The sequence below is a fragment of the Pan paniscus genome, chromosome 7 (genome assembly GCF_029289425.2).
Source record: "Pan paniscus chromosome 7, NHGRI_mPanPan1-v2.0_pri, whole genome shotgun sequence".
In the NCBI taxonomy this organism is placed as follows: Eukaryota; Metazoa; Chordata; class Mammalia; order Primates; family Hominidae; genus Pan; species Pan paniscus.
In genome coordinates this window covers 30,554,634-30,574,381 of record NC_073256.2, presented here as the reverse complement: position 1 = coordinate 30,574,381, position 19,748 = coordinate 30,554,634, and the positions used below count along the sequence as shown (strand labels likewise).

The window sequence follows — 19,748 nt, the reverse complement described above, 5'->3', positions numbered from 1 at the left end:
GGTGGGAAGGCCAAACTGAGGAATTATGTTTGATAGAAGGGAAGAAATGACCCTGGTGGCCTTCTTAGACCCTGTGGGAAAGGCCTCTACCTATCCAGTGAAAGTGTCTACCTAGACCAAGAGGTATTTTAGTTTCCTGACTCAGGGCACGTTGAGTAAAGCTGATTTGCCAGTCCTGGGTGGGGGCAAATCCCTGAGCTTGATGTGTAGGGAAGGGAGGGGGCCTGAAGAATCCCTGAGGAGCAGTAGAATAGCAGATGGAACACTGAGAAGTTATTTCCTTGAGGATAGATTTCCACGATGGAAAGGAAATGAGAGGTTCTAAGAGGCGGGCTAGTGGCTTGTACTATAGCATAGCCTGCTTTTGCTGGTGTGTGGCAATTAGGCCTGGTGGAACTGACATCAATAAACTAAGTGTGGTCAGGGTGAGAAACAGGGAAGAAGGAAATGTGGGAAAATGGGGTAAATGTCAGGTGGATCAGAGAGATGCAGTCATGAGGGTCAGGTGTGGTATCAGGAATAATGGGGGAGGCCGGATTGAAGTCCGGGCCAGGAACAATGGTAATTCTGGTAGACTCAACAAAGAGTGAGTACAGCAGAAGAAGCCAGGGAGCAGAATGTATATGTGGCAGGTATGAGGAAGAAAATACATTTTGGAAATTATGAGAGCTGTAGAGAGTGAGTTGAGCATAGTTTGTGATTTTAAGGGCCTTTAAAAATATTAGGGTGGCAGCAGCTGCTGCACAGAGACATAACAGCCAACCTAAAACAATAAGGTCAAGTTGTTTGGACAAAAAGGCTACAGGATGCGATCCTGGTCCTTGTGTAAGAATTTCAACTGCACAGCGCTGCACTTCGGCTGTGTGTAATGAAAAGGGTTGGGATGAGTCACGGAGAGCTAGTGTAGCAGGACGAGTTCCAGACAAAACTCCTCAGACACCGGATTAAAGAAGGAAGAGGCTGGGAGGTGGAGGTTGTAGCGAGCCGAGATCACGCCACTGCACTGTACTAAGAAAAATTCTTCTGCCTTGGGATCCTGTTGATCTGTGACCTTACCCCCCAACCCTGTGCTCTCTGAAACATGTGCTGTGTCCACTCAGGGTTAAATGGATTAAGGGCGGTGCAAGATGTGCTTTGTTAAACAGATGCTTGAAGGCAGCATGCTCGTTAAGAGTCATCACCACTCCTTAATCTCAAGTACCCAGGGACACAAACACTGCAGAAGGCCTCAGGGTCCTCTGCCTAGGAAAACCAGAGACCTTTGTTCACTTGTTTATCTGCTGACCTTCCCTCCACTATTGTCCTATGACCCTGCCAAATCCCCCTCTGTGAGAAACACCCAAGAATGATCAATAAAAATAAAAATGAAAAAATAAAAATAAAAAAAAAAAAAAAGGAAGAGGCTTTTTCATTTGGCCGGGAGCGTCGGCAGACTCGTGTCTTAAGAGCCGAGCTCCCTGAAAAAGAAATTCCTAGCCCTTTTAAGGGCTGACAACTCTAAGGGGTCTACGTGAAAAAGTCATAATAGATCAAGTAAGCCTGAGGAACGTGACTGGGGGCTACATACATCAGCTAACAGAACAAAAAGTTTTTACAGTGCTTTCTCATACAATGTCTGGGATTTACAGATAACACCAGTAGTTTTGGTCAGGGGTTAATATTGTTATTTTAACCACCAGGGCCAAGTGGTGGCACCAAGGTCGTCTAGCTATTTATTTTACTTCTGTTTTTTCCAACTTTTTGCTTTCTCCATTTTTTGCTGTCTTACAAACTAGGGAAAAGGGGAGGTTGGGGAGAAACTGGGAAGGACAACAGGAGAAGTGGTGGTCTCATACCATATTTCCCCCCTTTGAGCATTTTCACTTTTTAGTGGGAGTTCTCACTCTCATCTTTACTTTTTGAGTCTCTTTGTGAGATAGAGCGATACTGATTTATATAACACACTTGTGCTGAAGTTTTCTGATGAACCAAAGTAGCTACAAAACCTTTTATCATTTGAAAAAGCAAGAGTAATACACAGGGGAGCAGAAAGCAGTTTCCTATCACTAGCAATACACCTACAATGAGGGTTTTAAATCCTCCTATAGCTTGAAACCATTTTTCAAATAAAGACTCAGGATTAAACTCGTGCCAAACCTGTACAGGCACGTGTGCCACCTTTGTCATGTCCCTGACTATGTTTTTAACCACCTGTCCTTGATCATTTATTTGTAGGCAGCAATTGGTTAAGTTAAATTTTCCACAAACTCCTCCTTCAGCTACTAGCAAGTAGTCTAAGGCCAGTCTATTCTGATAGATAGCATTCCTCATTTGGGTTTCTTTCCAAGCTAAAACAGTCAAAGCTCTGCCAGTTTCATTAGTAATTATTTGTAAGATGGCCTGCAACCGTATGATCCAATTGAGCATGTAGATGGGGGTTCGGTATCCCCATGAGCCGTCTTGTGACCATGTGGCAGGCCCATAATACTGAATGATCCTTTCAGGGGGCCACTCATTCTCTTTCCTGTTTCCTATAACTATGCCTTTCTTTTCTCGGGCGGCGTAGAGAGGGAAACCTAGTAGCTCACCCATTTTTATGGGTAATAAGAAAAAGGATGGCTTAATAGTGCCAATAACACAACTGCCTGCCCATTTATTAGGTAACCGAATGTAGGCTCTGTGCCTACGTATCTAGTATAGTCCAGCGGGAACCGTCCAGTCCTGATGAGATTCTGGATGAGCCTAATCAGTTTTTAATTTAGAAAATATACTAAATGGATTCTTTTCAGTGTGGTTTAGGTCCTACTAAGTAATTGTCTTTGTTGTGTTGTTATACAACTTCTGTCCTATACAATTAAGCTTTCCTACAGGGATGATAACGTCTTTCCCTTCTCCAGCTATACAGTATTGTCTAATAATTGAGGTTTTTAGGACCTAGAAGTTGCTAGCTTCGGCCTTCTGAACTGGAATTATATCAGGAGCTGGATCAGTAGGCACCAACTCTCGGGCTTCCCAAGGCCATCTGTCTCCGATAGTGGTTCCTCCGCGTACATAACAAGAAGTAACATTTAGTAAGAAAATTACATTTTCTGCTAATTGGAGAAACAATTTTTTTGTCTTTTTCAGAAGTTCTGGTGCTGGCAGATTCAGCTCCTCATAAAAGGTTTGAAATACTGGTTTGGGAGAGCACTTGTGGACCTCCCCTCTAATTAAAATGGCAACTTGAGGGTTTAAACCTGTCCTACTGATCCCCAGGGTTACACTTTCTCCCTTTTTCCAAAGGGGATCTAGGGGATTGGCAATTATTAGTTCTAGTGGGTTACAGTGACTGGCAGCACAGGAGGGGTTGGCTTCTCCCTTCTGAAGATAAACCGAGTCCTTTTTGTTCTTTTTTTAAGTAGCCTAAATAACACATGTCCAATAGGCACAATTTTTACAAACCCCTGACTCATGACAAACATATTTATTTTCTACTCTTTAGCTCCTTTCTCAGTTAAGAGAACCACATCCTATTTCTAGCTTTTTACTGTTAATGGCTGCACAAGCATCAAATCTTAAAATGATTTGCTTGGGGATTTCTTTTTCTTCTGTTCTAGTTATTATTTTACTTGTATCACCTAGCAAAAGGCCAGTTCTTATTTGAAAAACGGTGGTTGCAGAGGGCTCAGATGGGTCATAACACACATCAGGTCGGTCATTTCTTGGGCTACATACCTTGTACTGAGTGGCATTACACAAACAAGTTTCTTTTAATGTTTCCATACACTCATAATAACTATAGAACAGAAAGATTGTTTTAATTTGCTGTCCTACTTCGGTGACCTGATGAATACACTGGGAACAGTCCCCATTTTGAGTAAGGTCAGTTGAAGCCCTTACTGTGTAAGTCCAAAATTTAAGAAAAATGAATCTAACGATGAGCTTCCTCATGCTTCGGCCATGCGTGGACCAGTCAGCTTCCGGGTGTGACTGGAGCAGGGCTTGTCGTCTTCTTCAGTGTCACTCTGCAAGGGTTGTCTGGGCTTGGTCTTGCCTCCCAGGTTTCCAGCGCTGCAGGTTTTACACACCTGTGGTGGTTCCAGGCTGGGATTCCTTCTACCTTCACAGCGGTGGGAGTGGTCAGGACGACAGTCTGGGGTCCTTTCCACCGTGGACACAAAGAGGCTACGTTCCAGTCCTTGATCCACACTCGATCATCTGGGGAGAAAGGGTGAACTGGGGAGAATAAACTAACAGGGCATCTCTCATTTACCCAGGCTGAGATTGTCTGTGTAATTTTTCCTAAAGCCTGTAGCTGTCGCTGTAACTCAATTTCACCTAACTCTCAGGGAGTGCCTGGAAGTCCCTGCAATATAGGAGGGGGCCTATGATATAATATTTCATAAGGGGAATATCCTGTTCTTTTAGAAAGGGTACATCTAATTTTAAATAATACCATAGGGAGAGCCTGTATCCATTTTAATCCTGTTTCCTGACATACTTTCCCTAAACTATTTTTGATAGTTTGATTCATTCGCTCCACCTTTCCGGAACTCTGAGGCTGGGAGGCAGCATGCAGTTTCCGTGTGATCCCCAATACCTTTGCCGCCTTCTGTACTAAGTCAGCCACAAACGCCGACCCATTATCTGAGCTGATCCATAAGGGCAGTCCAAATCTAGGAATAAGATCTCGAAGAAGCACACGAGTTACTTCACGAGCTTTCTCAGTTCGTGTTGGATAAGCCTCCAGCCACCCAGAGTAGGTACACCCAAGAACTAGTAAATACTTGTTACCTCTACACTTTGGCATCTCTGTGAAGTCCACCTGGAGATCTTCAAAGGGGCCTGCTCCATAAGCTTGTATGCCGGGTGGAACGGCTGCACATTGACTCGCATCATGCTGTCGGCAGGTAACACACCACTGTGTCACCGTTTTGGCAAGGGCTGACAAATGCGAGATGTAGAAATACCAGCCTAACAACTTTTCAAGTGATTCCTGACCTCGATGGGTGGTTTCATGCACAGCCAGTACAACTGCAGCTCCTAGCAGCTGTGGCACAGCTACTCTCCCATCCGGTAACCGAATTCATCCTTCCTCCATCACTTGTGCTCTCTCAGCCTGGAGAAAGTCCTTTTCTTCTGTAGAATAAGTAGGTACAAGATCAGATGCTTGAAGGGAGCATGGGGGCTGTGACTGATGTCCGGAAGGGGGCAGATGCTGCTTTTCGAGCCTCTAAGTCAGCGTGGGAATTCCCTAAACCCACCAAGGTGGAAGCTCGCTGCTGTCCTCTGCAATGCATAACTGCCACCTTGTGGGGTCTCCATACTGCTTGTAATAATTGCAAGATTTGTTCTTGATGTTTTATGTCTTTTCCCCCAGAGTTCAATAGGCCCTTTTCTTTATATAATGTTCCATGCACTTGAAGGGTTGAAAAGGCATATTGAGAGTCAGTGTAAATGTTGACATTCTTAGCTTCACTGAGTTCTAAGGCCCGAATGAAAGCAATGAGTTCAGCTTTCTGAGCTGAAGTGCCCTGGGGAAACGATCTGGCTTCAGCAACAGTGTCCAGAGTTACCACCGCATAGCTTGCACATCTCTCTCCTTGTGGGTGGATGAAGCTGCTCCCAGCCACGTATAGTTCCTAGTCTACTGATGCCTAAGGCTGGTCCTGGAGGTTAGGTCTGCTAGAGTAAACTGAGTCCAACACTTCTACACAGTCATGCTCGACAGGGCTCTCGGATACTGGGAGCAAGGTAGCGGGGTTCAGGGTGTTACAAACTTCAATGGTTATATGGAGATTTTCACAGAGCAAACTTTGGTACTTGGTGAGTCTAGCATTCATTAGCCAATGGTGTCCTTTAGTATTCCGTAAAGTCACCACAGCATGGGGGGCCTTTAAGTTCAGGTTTTGTCCAAGAGTCAGCTTATCTGCTTCTTGTACTAGCACGGCAGTTGCTGCCAAGGCCCTTAAACACGGGGGCCATCCTTTAGAAACCCCGTCTAGTTGTTTAGAGGGGTAGGCCACCGGGCTCGGCCAGGGACCCACAGTTTGGATTAAAACTCCAACTGCCATCTTTTCTCTCTCTGACACATACGATAGAAAAGGCTTTGTTAGATCGGGTAGCCCCAGGGCTGGGGCTGATATAAATCTTTCCTTTATCTCATGAAAGGCTTGCTGTTGCTGGGATCCCCATTCAAAACGTTTCCGCCCCCCCCCCCCCTTTGTGACCTCATACAAAGTCTTGGCTTATACTGCAAAGTTTGGGATCTACAGTCTGCAAAACCCCACAGCCCTTAAGAATTCTCTCACCTGCCTTCTGGTCTTAGGCTCCGGTAGATCGCAAATGACATGCTTTCTTTCTGATCTTAGGCTGCTCTCCCCCTTTCCGATAGTAAATCCTAAGTAATGTACCTGCTGTCGGCAGATCTAAGCTTTTTTCTTGGACATCTTATACCCACAGTCCTCCAGGTGCCGGAGTAGAGCATCTGTTCCTTTGGTGCACCCGACTGCTGTGGGGTGTCCCAGCAAAAGATCTTCAACGTACTGGAGCAAAACGCAGTCTAGGTCTCTGGTGGGAGACTTCTGGAGGTCTCGAGGCAATGCCTCCCCGAAGATGGTGGGGGAGTTCTTGAACCCTTGGGGAAGCCCGGTCCAAGTGTACTGAGTAGTGACACCTGACTCCGGATCTTCCCACTGAAAGGCAAACAGCTTCTTCCTCTCAGGGGCTAATCTGATGCTAAAGAAAGCATCTTTCAGGTCCAAGCAGGTGAAGCAGCTGTCCTCAGCTGGCAGCAACCCCAGCAATGTGTACGGGTTAGGTACTGCTGGATGTAAAGTCACTGTAGCCTGATTAACTAAGCACAAATCCTGTACCGGCCAGTAGTCCTTGGTCTTAGGCTTGGGAACAGGCAGGAGGGGAGTGTTCTATGGAGACTGACAAGGAACTCTAATTCCAAAAGTTCTTAGGTGCCTTGAGATGGACCTAGATACCTTCAAGAGCTTCTCTGGGGACCGGCTCCTGTTTTTGCTAACCGGCTGGGCCCTAGGCTTAACTTCTATAAGTACGGGGGCTTGGTTGACTGCAAACCCTGGAGGGTTGTCTTCCGCCCACACTCTTGGCCACCGCTTAGCCAGAGCTGGTCTTATCTCTTTGCCTCACTCAGTTAAGAAAAGTCTCCATTCTTCCTCTCGGGTGATCGTAAGGGTCATAATGACTCCCGTTCTTGGTGACTTTAGCAGCAAAGAGCCATGCTCTGTAAAAGAGATAGTGGCTCCCAGTTTGCTGAGTAAGTCCCTTCCCAACAAGCGCAAGGGACAGTCAGGTGTGTACAAAAACTGCTGAATCACTTTATGTCCTCCTACAGTACAAGTCCGATGCAAGCAGAAAGCTTGCTTTGCTGAAACTCCCGTGGCTCCGATGATGTCAATAAACTTTTTGGGTAATGGGGCGGCCGGGGCGGTTACTATCGAATGTTTAACACCGGTATCTACAAGAAAATCAATGTCTTTACCCCAAACTGTCATCCTGACCATAGGCTCTTTGGGGGTCCTTGAGCCCGGTCCCCCTCTGTCCAATAACCCTTCTGCCAGGTTGAGCAGGGCCCTTCATCCTTGTCTGGGGCCTCCTGCTCTGAGTCATCTGGTTTTCTTTTTAGCTGAGGGCATTTGTTTTTCCAATGTCCTATTTCTTTACAATAAGCACACTGATTACGCTGCAAGCTCTGGCAGCCAGGCTGAGTTTCCTTCCCGGGGCCCCCCTTCCCTTGCCTCTTTGGGGGGACCCCTCTGATTGCTGCCGCTAACAGGTCGGTGTTTCGCTGGGCCTGACGTTCATTGTCTCTGTGGTTTTCCTTATGGCTTACTGCATCCCCGTTTACAAACGCCTGGTTAGCTATTTCTAATAACTGTATGTGTTCATCCCTGCAAACTCAGCCTGTTTCTGCAGTTTTCTTTTAATGTCTTCTGCGCTTTGACTAACTAAAGCCATGTTAATCATGCCTTGATTTTCAGGGCTATCGGGATCAAAGGGAGTATACATACAATAGGCGTCACACAGTGTCTCCTACAATTGTGCTGGACTTTCTTCTTTTCTCTGAATGACCTCAGAGACTTTGTTAACATTTGTGGCCTTCTGGGCTCCCCTCTTTAATCCTTCCAAGAGAGCTTCCCTGTCTCTGTTTAGCCTTTGCATATCCTCTCTTTCATGTGGGTCTCACTGGGGGTCAGTTCCTGGTAACTGGGTCCTTCCATACTCTTGGGGGTTTTGATAATCAGCTGGTACATGTTCCTCTGACCACTTAGTTGCTGCTTGGAGCACTCTCCGCCTTTCATCTGTGTTAAAGAGGAACATGAGCAACTGGTGGCAATCAGCCCAGGTGGGGTTATGGGTCTGCATAATAGTTTGGAGCAAATCAATCAGAGCTTGTGGCTTTTCGGTACAGGACGGGGTATTGTTTTTCCAGATGAGAAGGTGGGCAGAGGTGAAGGGCTGGTACCCAAAAACACGCCTCCCCACCACGTGACCATCCTCATCTATCCCAGTATACCGCTGCTCTCTCAGGGGCATTTGTGTCCCCGTTTTGGGTCTTAAACGAGCTGCCAAGGGAGGGTTTCTACCGAGTCCTCACCTCCTCTCTTGTCTACTCTGGGTGGCCTGGGGATATGTTTGTCTTGTGGAGGCGCAAGCACTGTGGACTCAAAAGTGGGGAGCCTGCCTCCCTGGCAAGGAGAGGGCACCACTGGGATCACTGGTGCCATCTCCTGCAATGGATCTTCTGATGTTGGGTCGAACAGAACTTCAGGAGTTGATTTCCCTCGGTGGGTGGAGCGGCATCCTTCCTTGGCTGTCTGTCACTTTGCTACTAGCACTGCTGCTGCCTGCCCTCTTAGCCACTGTGGGGGGTTTAGCATCAGCCGTAACCAAGTGTCTATGTATGGAAACTGGTCTGAGTGTCCTGACTTACCAGTTACCTTGTGCCATACCTTAGAAACAAGAGACCTGTCCAGGCTTCCTTCTGATGGCCACCCTACTTCTAATGTTGGCCAATCTATTTCACACGAAGTTCTAAGTTCCCCAAAGTCTCCATTAAATCCTTTCTTAAAATTTTTCAACATAGTTCCTAGCGGAGTAGGCTTACTTTGTATCTGACCCACGTTTCCTCGAGACAAAACACCAAGCTCACACCACAGAACAAATAATGGGTCAAAAGGGCACACATACACTTTTTCAGTTTTCACCAAACCAGAATCAAAACCAAAATCAGAGTATCCAGAAATCCAAGCCAGGTCAATCCAAAACCAAAGTATCAAGCAATTCAAGTCAAGTCAAAAACACAAACCAAAGTGCCAGTACAGGCAAGCCGTGGGTGATCAGGCCACGCTTCCACTCAAATGGAGTGGGCAAGTTCCAAAGACCAGTTTTACCAAGTTTCAAATGTCCAGACTCCAAGTGCCTCTTCCTTACCTGTGTTCAGCCACTGTGTTGATCTTCCATGGGGGCCTACCACACAGTGCTCTGACGAGGCATTCCTCCGGGGCAGTTGCCTACCCGGGAGAGCTCTCAGGATCCGCGTCTCTCAAGCTGGCCGGAGTCCCCCGCAGGGATGCTCCACAGGGCAGGCCTAAGCCACCTAACGGGCTGCCTCGACTTTCCATCAATTACCTCACTTCCCGGTCAGGGAACCAAGACTGGGGGCGGGGGACAGTCTTTAAAGCTGTCTTCAAGGAACAGAGGAGTGGGGAGAGGATTTGGGATCTATGGGGTCAGCTAGGTTTCCTTTTGTGAGTTTATATAATGGTTTTGTTAGGATGGCAAAACCAGATATCTAAAGATGAAAGTATCCAACCATGCCCAGGAAGGAAAGGAGTTGTTGTTTTGTAGAAGGGGTTGGGGTTTGAGAGATTAGTCACACACGATCAGCAGGGAGAGCACGTGGATTTTTCTGAGAATTATGCGGAGATAGGTAACAGATAAGGAAGAAATTTGGGCTTGACTGAAGTAATGGGGGCTGTCTGTGAAGCTTTGCGGCAGTACAGCCCAGGTAACTTGCTGAGCCTGATGGGTGTCAGGGTCAGTCCAAGTGAAAGCGAAGAGTGGCTGGGATGAGGGGTGCAAAAGAATAGTAAAGAAAGCATGTTTGAGATCCAGAACAGAATAAGGGGTTGTGGAAGGAGGAATTGAGGATAGGAGAGTATATGTGTTTGGCACCTTGGGGTGGATAGGCAAAACAATTTGATAAGTCATATATCCTGAACTAACTTGTAAGGCTTGTCTGGTTTTAGGACAGGTAAGATGGGGAAATTGTAAGGAGAGCTTATAGGCTTTAAAAGGCCATGCTGTAGCAGATGTGTGATAACAGACTTTAATCCTTTCAAAGCATGCTGTGGGATGAGATATTGGCATTGAGCAGGGTAAGGGTGATTAGGTTTTAATGAGATGGTAAGGAGTGCATGATAGGTCGCCAAGGAGGGAGTAGAGGTATCTTCTACTTGTGGGTTAAGGTGGGTGGCAATGAGATGTATCTGTAGTCCGGGAATAGTCAAGGAAGCAGATAATTTAGTTGAAGTGTCTCGGCCTAATAAGGGAACTGGGCAGGTGGGGATAACTAAAAAGGAGTGCTTAAAAGAGTATTGTCTAAGTTGGCACCAGAGTTGGGTTGTTTTAAGAGGTTTAGAAGCCTGGCCGTCAATACCCACAACAGTTATGGAGGCAAGGGAAACAGGCCCTTGAAAAGAAGGTAATGTGGAGTGGGTAGCCTCTGTATTGATTAAGAAGGGGATGGACTTACGCTTCACTGTGAGAGTAACCTAGAGCGTCTGTGATGGTCCTGTAGGCTTCTGAGGTGATCGATCGGGCAGTGTCGGTCTGCTTCTGCTAAGCCAAGAAGATCTGGGAAGGAGTCAGTCAGAGAGCCTTGGGCTGGAGTTGCAGGGGCTCTAGGAGTGGCTGCCAGGTGAGTCGAAAAGTCCGATTTCTAGTGGGGTCCCACACAGATGGGACATGGCTTAGGAGGAATCCCAGGCTGCAGGCATTCCTTGGCCTTGTGGCCGGATTTCTGGCACTTGTAGCAAGCTCCTGGGAGAGGCGGTTCTGTAAGAATGCCTGGCCACTGCGCTTTAGGCGTTTGGAAACTCTTGTGCTGGAGATGTGGCTGGGGTTTGTCTCACAGTGGAGGCAAGAAATTGCAACTGAGAAATATGTTGCTACTTGGCTGCCTCTACTCTATTATTGTACACCTTGAAGGCGAGGTTAATTAAGTCCTTCTGTGGAGTTTGAGGGCCGGAATTTAATTTTTGGAGTTTTATTTAATGTCGGGAGCAGATTGGGTAATAAAATGTATATTGAGAATAAGACGGCCTTTTGACCTTTTAGGGTCTAGGGCTGTGAATCATCTCAGGGTTGCTGCCAAACGAGCCATGAACTGGGGTGGATTTTTATATTTGATGAAAAAGAGCCTAAATCTTACCTGATTTGGGATAAAGAAAAAGGAGCATTAACCTTGACTATGCCTTTATCTCCAGCCACCTTTTTAAGAGTAAATTGCTGGGCAGGTTGGGGAGGGCTAGTCATGGAATGAAACTGTAAGCCGGACCCAGTGTAAGGAGGGGAGGTGATAAAAGGATTATAGGGTGGAGGAGCAGAGGCTGAGGAAGAATTGGGACCTAGCTCAGCCTGGCGAGGAGGGGAGAGGTCAGATGGGTCTGTAGAAAAGGAAGATTAGAAAGACTCACTGACACTTGGAGTTGGGACTGAGGGGACAGGTGGGAGGGAAAGAAAGAAGATTTGGCATGAGTTGCATTGGGAACAGAGTCTAGGGAGGGACCAATGTGTAAAAGAATGCCTGGACGTCAGGCACCTCAGACCATTTGCCCATCTTATGACAAGAATTATCTAGATCTTGTAGGATGGAAAAATTGAAATTGCCATTTTCTGGCTACTTGGAACCACTGTTGAGTTTGTATTGGGTTCAAGCGGCAATGTAGAAGAAAATAAGGCATTTAGGTTTTAGGTCAGGTGTGAGTTGAAGAGGTTTTAGGTTTTGAAGAAGACAGGCTAAGGGAGAAGAAAGGGGAATGGGGGGTGGAAGCTTGCCCATAGTGAAGGAGGCAAGCCTAGAGAAAAGAGAGAGTAGAGACACAAAGAGAAGGGGTGGGGTGGTCTTGCCTTCCAGAAAAGCAGGAAATGGGTTGGGGCACAGAAATAAAGGGTTGGGGTGCAGAGATAGGAGGTCAGGTTGTGGAAATAAGGGATCAGGGCACAGAGAAAAGAGGCGGGGCATGGAAATAAGGGATCGGGGTGCAGAGATAAGAGGTCAGGGTACCTGTGCCTCCCCTAGAAAAGTGGGACTTGCTGCTAAGGGTGAAGGATATGGGGTTGAGGGGTTCTTGCTTCTCCCCCAGAAAAGCAGGACTTGCTGCTAAGGTTGAAGGAGCAAGGCAGGCATCCCTGCGTGGTCTGACACCTCTGAAACCTGGGCGAATAATCAGAGAGGCGTCCCTGCAATGATTAAATGCCGAGGGAAGGCTGCCTTCCCTAGTCCGTGACCGGCACCAGAGTTTTGAGTCCACGGATAAAACGTGTCTCCTTGGTCTCTACCGGAAAATGAAAGGAATTGAAATTAAGAGAAAGGAGAGATTGAAGTGTGGTGCCAAGATTGAAAGGAGAAAGAGGTTGAAGGATAGAGAGGGAGGTTGGAGAAGAGAGTAAAAAGAAGCTGCTTCCCAGATTTGAAATTGGTGAGTTGTTTCTTGGGCTGGTCAGTCTGAGGACCTGAGGTTGTAGGTGGATCTTTCACACAGAGCAAAGAGCAGGAGGACAGGGGATTGATCTCCCAAGGGAGGTCCCCCAATCTGAGTCATGGCACCAAATTTCACATGCATCCATGTGAAGAGACCACCAAACAGGCTTTGTGTGGGCAGTAAAGCTGTTTATTTCACCTGGGTTCAGGTGGGCTGAGTCCGAAAAGAGAGTCAGTGAAGGGAGATGGTGTGGGGCGATTTTATAGGATTTGGGTAGGTAAATGAGAAAGGGGGGTTGTTCTCTGGCAGGCAGGAGTGGGGGTCACAAGGTGCTCAGTAGGGGAGCTTTTGAGACAGGATGAGCAAGGAGAAGGAATTTCACAAGATAATGTCATCAGTTAAGGCAGGAACTGGCCATCTGGATGTGTACATGCAGGTCACAGGGGATATGATGGCTTAGCTTTGGGCTCAGAGTCCTGACATTCTTCCTCCAGAGGAGGAGACCCAGACAGAAGATGAGGCAAGGTGATCACAGAGGCAGAGATTGGATCATGCAGCCAGAAGTTGTGGAATTCTAGTAGCCTCTATAAGCTGGAAGATGCAAGGAATGGATTCTCCCCTAGAACCTCTGAAGGAGCATGCTCCTGCTGACCTTTGATTGATTTTGGACTTCTGGCCTCCAGACAATTTTTTTTTTTTTTTTTTTTTTTTTAGACAGAGGCTTGCTCTGTTGCCCAGTCTGGAGTGCAGTGGCACGATCTCAGTTCACTGCAACATCCACCTCCCAGGCTCAAGCCATTCTCTTGCTTCAGCCTCCCAAGAAGTGGGGACTACAGGTGCCTGCCACCATGCATGGCTAATTTTTGTATTTTTAGTAGAGATGAGGTTTTGCCATATTGGCCAGGCTGGTCTCGAATTCCTGGCCTCAAGTGATCCACCCACCTCAGCTTCCCAAAGTCCTGAGATTATTTAGGTGTGAGCCACGGCACCCGGCCCAGACATTGTTTGAAACCACCCATTTCATGGTTCTTTGCTGCAGTGGTTGTGGAAAATGAATGCACTCGTGCCGTTGGTTAGACTTTGCTGACCTTTTGTCTGTTATTCCCTGGCAGTTCTACAAGGCCTGGAGCTGATACGAAAAACCTCCCTTCTTTCCCAAATGGTCCCCAGCTTCCCCGTTCACTGAAGGCCCTGCAGTCAGGAACAGTCAGGACTTTGCACCCAGTTGTTGTGGGTGTTTGGCCGACCCTTCCTCTTGTGTGATTCATGGACCCTTAGCATTGCATCACCTGGGAGCTTTTGGAATTGAAGACTCTCAGGGCTCACCCGGAAGGACCTTCTGGGCCAGAATCTGCATTTTAACAAGATGCCCAGGTTATTTGCATACATGTTCAGATCTGAGAAGTGCTAGTAGGAGAGGCTTTAAAGTGGTAATTAGATCTTTTCTCCACCTGCAAGAATCTTAGTTTCTTCATGTTAAATCTATTAACTGTGGCAATGGCATGGGGATTATAAAACAAAACAAAATCCTTACATCAAGAATGCACCCTGGTGTGTTATGGATGTGGGTGAAATGAAATGTCTGGAATTTGCTTTAAAATATCCTAAAATAGCAAGAAGGAAAAGAAAAGTGGGAACTGGAATGAGATTGGAGAAATGTTGACAAGTTCTTCCAGTGGGATGATGGGTGCATGGGGATTCATGGTATAATTCTCTCCCTGCTTTTTGTGTATATGGGAAATTTCCATAATGAAAAGTTAGAGATCGGACACGGTGGCTCATGCCTGTAATCTCAGCATTTTGGGAGGCTGAGGTGGGTAGATTGCTTGAACCTAGGAGTTCAAGACCATCCTGGACAACATGGTGAAACCCCATCTCTACTAAAAATGCAAAAATTAGGCATGGTGACAACATGCCTGTAGTCATGTTGAGGCACAAGGTTGAGACATGAGAATGACTTGAACCCAGGAGGCGGAGGTTGCAGTGAGCCAAGATCGCACCATTTCACTCCAGCCTGGGTGACAGAGTGAGACTTGGTCTCAAAGAAATTTTTAATTTTCTTTTTTTTTTTTTGAGATGGGGTCTTGCTCTTTTGCCCAGGCTGGAGTGTAGTGGTGTGATCTTGGCTCACTGCAAGCTCCACCTCCCGAGGTCACTCCATTCTTCTGCCTCAGCCTCCAGAGTAGCTGGGACTATAGGCACCCAGCACCATATCCGGCTAATTGTTTGTATTTTTAGTAGAGATGGGGTTTCACCGTGTTAGCCAGGATGGTCTCAATCTCCTCACCTCGTGATCTGCCCACCTTGGGCTCCCAAAGTGCTGGGATTACAGGCATGAGCCATCGTGCCCGGCCTTAATTTTGTTTAATTTTTTTCTTTTTTGAGAGAGGATCTGTAGCCCAGGCTGGAGTGCAGTGGTACGATTCCTGCTCACTGCAGCCTCTACCTCCTGGGTTCAAGCGATCCTCCCACCTCAGCCTCCTGAGTAGCTGAGACCACAGGCATGTATCACCACACCTGGCTAATTTTTTCCCTTTTTCTAGAGGTAAGGTCTTGCTATTTTGCCCAGGCTGGTCTTGAACTCCTGAGTTCAAGCAATCTTCCCATCTCAGCCTGGGAGTAATCCCAAAGTGCTGGGATTACAGGTGCGAGTCACTCTACCCAGCCTCAACTGTTTTTCATGACTCCACTTTTTTCTCCCCTCTTGGAAATGAGTAGTCTTTGAGGGAATGTCTTTTTTGTCTCAATCTCTGGTTTCTTTGCTCAGTGCACCTGTGTTTGGGGCTTTGTTGATCTCCAGGCCTTTTTCAGGAGCGTTGTTCCTGGAGAGCAGGATGGGAGCTGATGGCTTCTCAGCATCTTTTAACTCAGTTTAAAGATGACTATCAACAACATCTAGTCAGCATCTGTTGCTCTCGGCAGCTGGGACTTCATTTCTTTTCTCTTTCTCCACCTCTCTAACCTCTTTAAGACTCTGTCTTTGTCATGGGTACAGCATCACCTGTGTGGCCCTTAGGCTCTCTTACTTACATGTGATCTGCATATTATGTCTTTTCTTCAGGGCTTTTCAACCAGGGGGTGACTTTGTCCCCCAGACAACATGTGGCCATGTCTGGAGATAATTTTGGTTGTTGCCGCTGGAGGAGGTGGTGCTACTGGCAGCTAATGGGTAGAGGCCAGGGATGCTGCTAAACACCCTACAATGCCCCGGACAACTCCCACTAAGACAAAATAATGATCCAGCCCCAAATGTCTATAGTGCTGAAAGTGAGAGACCCTGATTCCATCTTAGAGATCATCCAAGCACACTTGGCCAAATTGTTTTTGCTACTGTCCCATGAAGAAAAGGCAGACTCATGACTGATGGCAACATCGATGGGAATTTTGTTTACCTCTTCTTTGTGGACTTTGGGATACGATGACTTACCATTTGTGCAAGTTGTGCGTTGCATACCTCCAGGGGGCGCCACCCACATATATATGAAAATGCCACCCCAGGAATTGCACAGTACATAGTCTACATGGCAATAAGCAGTTGTTCTGGTTTTGGGGTTGTCCTGGGGTGCTCTGGAACTGGGAGGAACTTTATTTCTGGCCATTGGAGGCCCTGAGCATGACATTGAGTATCCTTTCAAGAAAGGAGAAATGTTGAACAGAGAGGACCTCATTTTTATAACTCTTGACCATCATCTAGTTACAGAGCATCCACTTTTCACCCCTGGGCCATATCCATTTGACGGATGAAAAATCAAATTATAATATCATGGCTTATACTTTTGATAGCTTCTGCCCGGAACATGGCGGTAACAGCTTCTCATTTTCAATTGATTCATTGGGGGAGAAAATATACATGGCTGCCCTAAGACTTTCTATGACACACAATTTGCTTGACGGGATTTCTTTAGTTTCTGTAGCATAACTTATTCTAACTGGTCCTCAATCACTTTGCAATAAAACCTGAGATTGTGAAGATGTTCATTGTCATTACCAGTGACGGAGCAGTAAGTACAGAGTTCTGGAGAGGAAAGGAATCGAGAGAGTTAAACTAGCAGAATGAGCCGCTCACCCTCAGAACTGCTTTTAATCTTGGTGAGAACTGAGGGGAATTTTGACAGGGTTCAGGGGGACTGCGGGGAGTGGGGCTGGGAAGTGGCTGTTTGCACGTGTGGTCAGCAAATCCAGTGAGGGGTCCATGTACTGTGGGCAGCCCCACAGATGGAGTTGGGATTGCCCTAGACTGAGTACTGGGTCATCAGTACTCAAGACATCGAGGCCCAGGCTGGTGCAGGAGATACATTGCACTGCTTCAGCCTTTCTTCTATCGCTCCTTTCCAATGACAGTCCCCGATTTTCCACCGAGGAGTCACTAGTCCCCCACGACATGTGTGCGACTGGCCATTCCCCACCCTGATGTGGAGCTGGGACATGTGGTCCCAGCCTGGATGTTAGTATCCTTCCACCACCCTGGCCACAGTGATTGGGTCTGAGAAGCAGATTAGCCAAAGGAGAAACAGTCTTGGAAATTTCATGTTCATGATTAAGAAAGTAAAATGGAAAGCGGGGGGAGGGTGAGGGGTCATTCTGATGATATAGTTTTAGGACCTGGATGTAGCCACACCTGTAGCTGTCAACTCTGTGCCATAGTATTGCTTTTTTTTTTTTTTTTCCTTCAACTTTAAATACTTTCTAAAGTCAAGGTCTTGCTATGTTGCTTAGGCTGGTTTTGAAAACTCCCTTTTGGGGGGGATGCTTTCACTGCTTCACTTCCTTTCTATGACATCTCAGGGAATCAGAAGAAAAGGGAGATGATTTTTTTATTTGTTTGTTTGTTTGAGACAGTGCTTGCTCTGTTGTCCAGGCTGGAGTGCAGTGGTGCAATCACAGCTCGCCACAGCCTTGATATTCTGGACTCAAGCGACCCTCCTGCTTCAGCCTCCTGAGTAGCTGGGACTGTAGGTGGGTACCAACATGCCCAGCTAATTAATTTTTTTTTTTTAGAAGTGAGATTTCACTATGTCACCCAGGCTGGCCTCAAACTCCTGGGCTCAAGTGATCGCCCTGCCTTAGCTTCCCAAACATGCAGGTGTGAGCCCCCACACCAGTCAACGCCATGGACTTATGCTCCTGGTGTCCCCCTACGCCCTGACCAATGATCCTCCTGCTTCAACCTCCCAAAGTGCTGGGATAACAGATGTGAAGCAGCATGTGTGGCCCACATAATATTCTTATGGGTTAAATTGAGTCCACCTCAAAACATGTTGAAATCCTAAATTCTAGTAGCTCAGAATGTGACCTTATTTAGAAATAGAGTTATTGCGGGCCGGGCGTGGTGGCTCATGCCTGTAATCCCAGCACTTTGGGAGGCCAAGGCGGGCGGATCACCTGAGGTCAGGAGTTTGAGACCAGCCTGACCAACATGGAGAAACCCCTTCTCTACTAAAAATTCAAAATTACCTGGGTGTGGTGGTGCATACCTGTAATCCCAGCTACTCGGGAGGCTGAGGCAGGAGAATTGCTTGAAGTCAGGAGACGGAGGTTGCATTGAGCTGAGATCGTGCTATTGCACTCCAGCCTGGGCAACAAGAGTGAAACTCCGTCTCGAAAGAAAGAAAGGAAGAAAGGAAGAAAGAAGGCAGGTGGGAAGGAAGACAGACAGAGAAATAAAGAAAGAAAGAAAGAAAGAAAGAAAGAAAGAAAGAAAGAAAGAAAGAAAGAAAGAAAGAAAAAGAAATAAAGAAGGAAAGAAAGAAAAAGAAATAGGGTTATTGCAGATGCTATTGATTAGGATGAAGTCATCCTGGAGTAGGGAGTGCCTAAGTCAATGACTGGTGTCCTTATAAAAGAGGAGAGGACACGCAAGAAGACCACGGATTGGACGGAAGATTGGACTGATGCGTATGCAAACCAAGAAACACTGAAGACTGCCAGGAGACCACAGGAAGCTAGGAAGAGGCAAGGCAGGACTCCCCGACAAGTGCAGGAGGGAGCGTGGCCCTGCTGGCACCTCTGTTTCAGACTGCTGGCCACCAGAGCCACAAGACAATCAATTTCTCTGGTTTCAAGTCACCCAGTTTTGGTACTTGGTTGTGGCAGCCCTAGGGAATGAATATAAGTACTTTCTCTTTTTTTTCTTTTTTTGAGGTGGAGTCTCGCTCTGTTGCCCAGGCTGGAGTGCAGTGGCGTGATCTCGGCTCACTGCAGGCTCCGCCTCCTGGGTTCACGCCATTCTCCTGCCTCAGCCTCCTGAGTAGCTGGGACTACAGGCGCCGGCCACCACGCCCAGCTAATTTTTTGTATTTTTAATAGAGACAAGATTTCACCGTGTTAGCCAGGATGGTCTCCATCTCCTGACCTCATGATCCGCCTGCCTCAGTCTCCCAAAGTGCTGGGATTACAGGCGTGAGCCACCACGCCCGGCCGAATATAAGTACTTTTAAATTAACTCTCCTCTTCTCTCCATCTTCTTCTAAATCATCATTTTCGCCTAAGCAACAGCTAGGGTCTAATACGGATGTGATGACTCACTTCAAAGTGGGGGAAGCCCCCATGTGCACCCAAAGCTCCTGCTGCCTTGGCCCTGGCTTCAGATACTGGACCATCATTGTGGAGGCTTGCTGGAGATCTGAGCCAGGACACCATTCTCGGTTGCCTTTAAACAAAGGCTGGTGCTCGCCCAGGCATGTAAGCTCCACCGAGGATCTATTTGGAAGGCAGAATTCTGAGATGACCCCTTAGGTTCTTGCCCTGGATAAATGCCAGGTGTAATCTCCTCTCCCCTGGAGTGTAGGCAGGACCCGTGGCTTGCTTCTAATCTATACCTATGGAAAAGTTGAAGGGATTTTGCAGATGTAACTAAGCTCCGAATCCATTCACTTTGAGTTAATCAAAAGGGAGATTATTCAGGGTGGGCCTGACATCTTCAGGTGAGATCTTCAATGAAGGTCTGGAGGAGAGAGACTCCTTCCTCCTGGTTTTTGGTTTTTGTTTGTTTGTTTTTGACATGGAGTCTCACTCTGTTGCCCAGCCTGGAGTGCAGTGGCACGATCTCGG

At 47.1% G+C, this 19,748-nt stretch overlaps 1 pseudogene; it reads right to left on the bottom strand.

The window, feature by feature from the left end:
- Nucleotides 1–3,800: 3,800 nt before the first annotated feature.
- The window catches only part of LOC106635231 (uncharacterized), a 121,759-nt pseudogene continuing 105,811 nt past the window's right edge, over nucleotides 3,801–19,748 (bottom strand).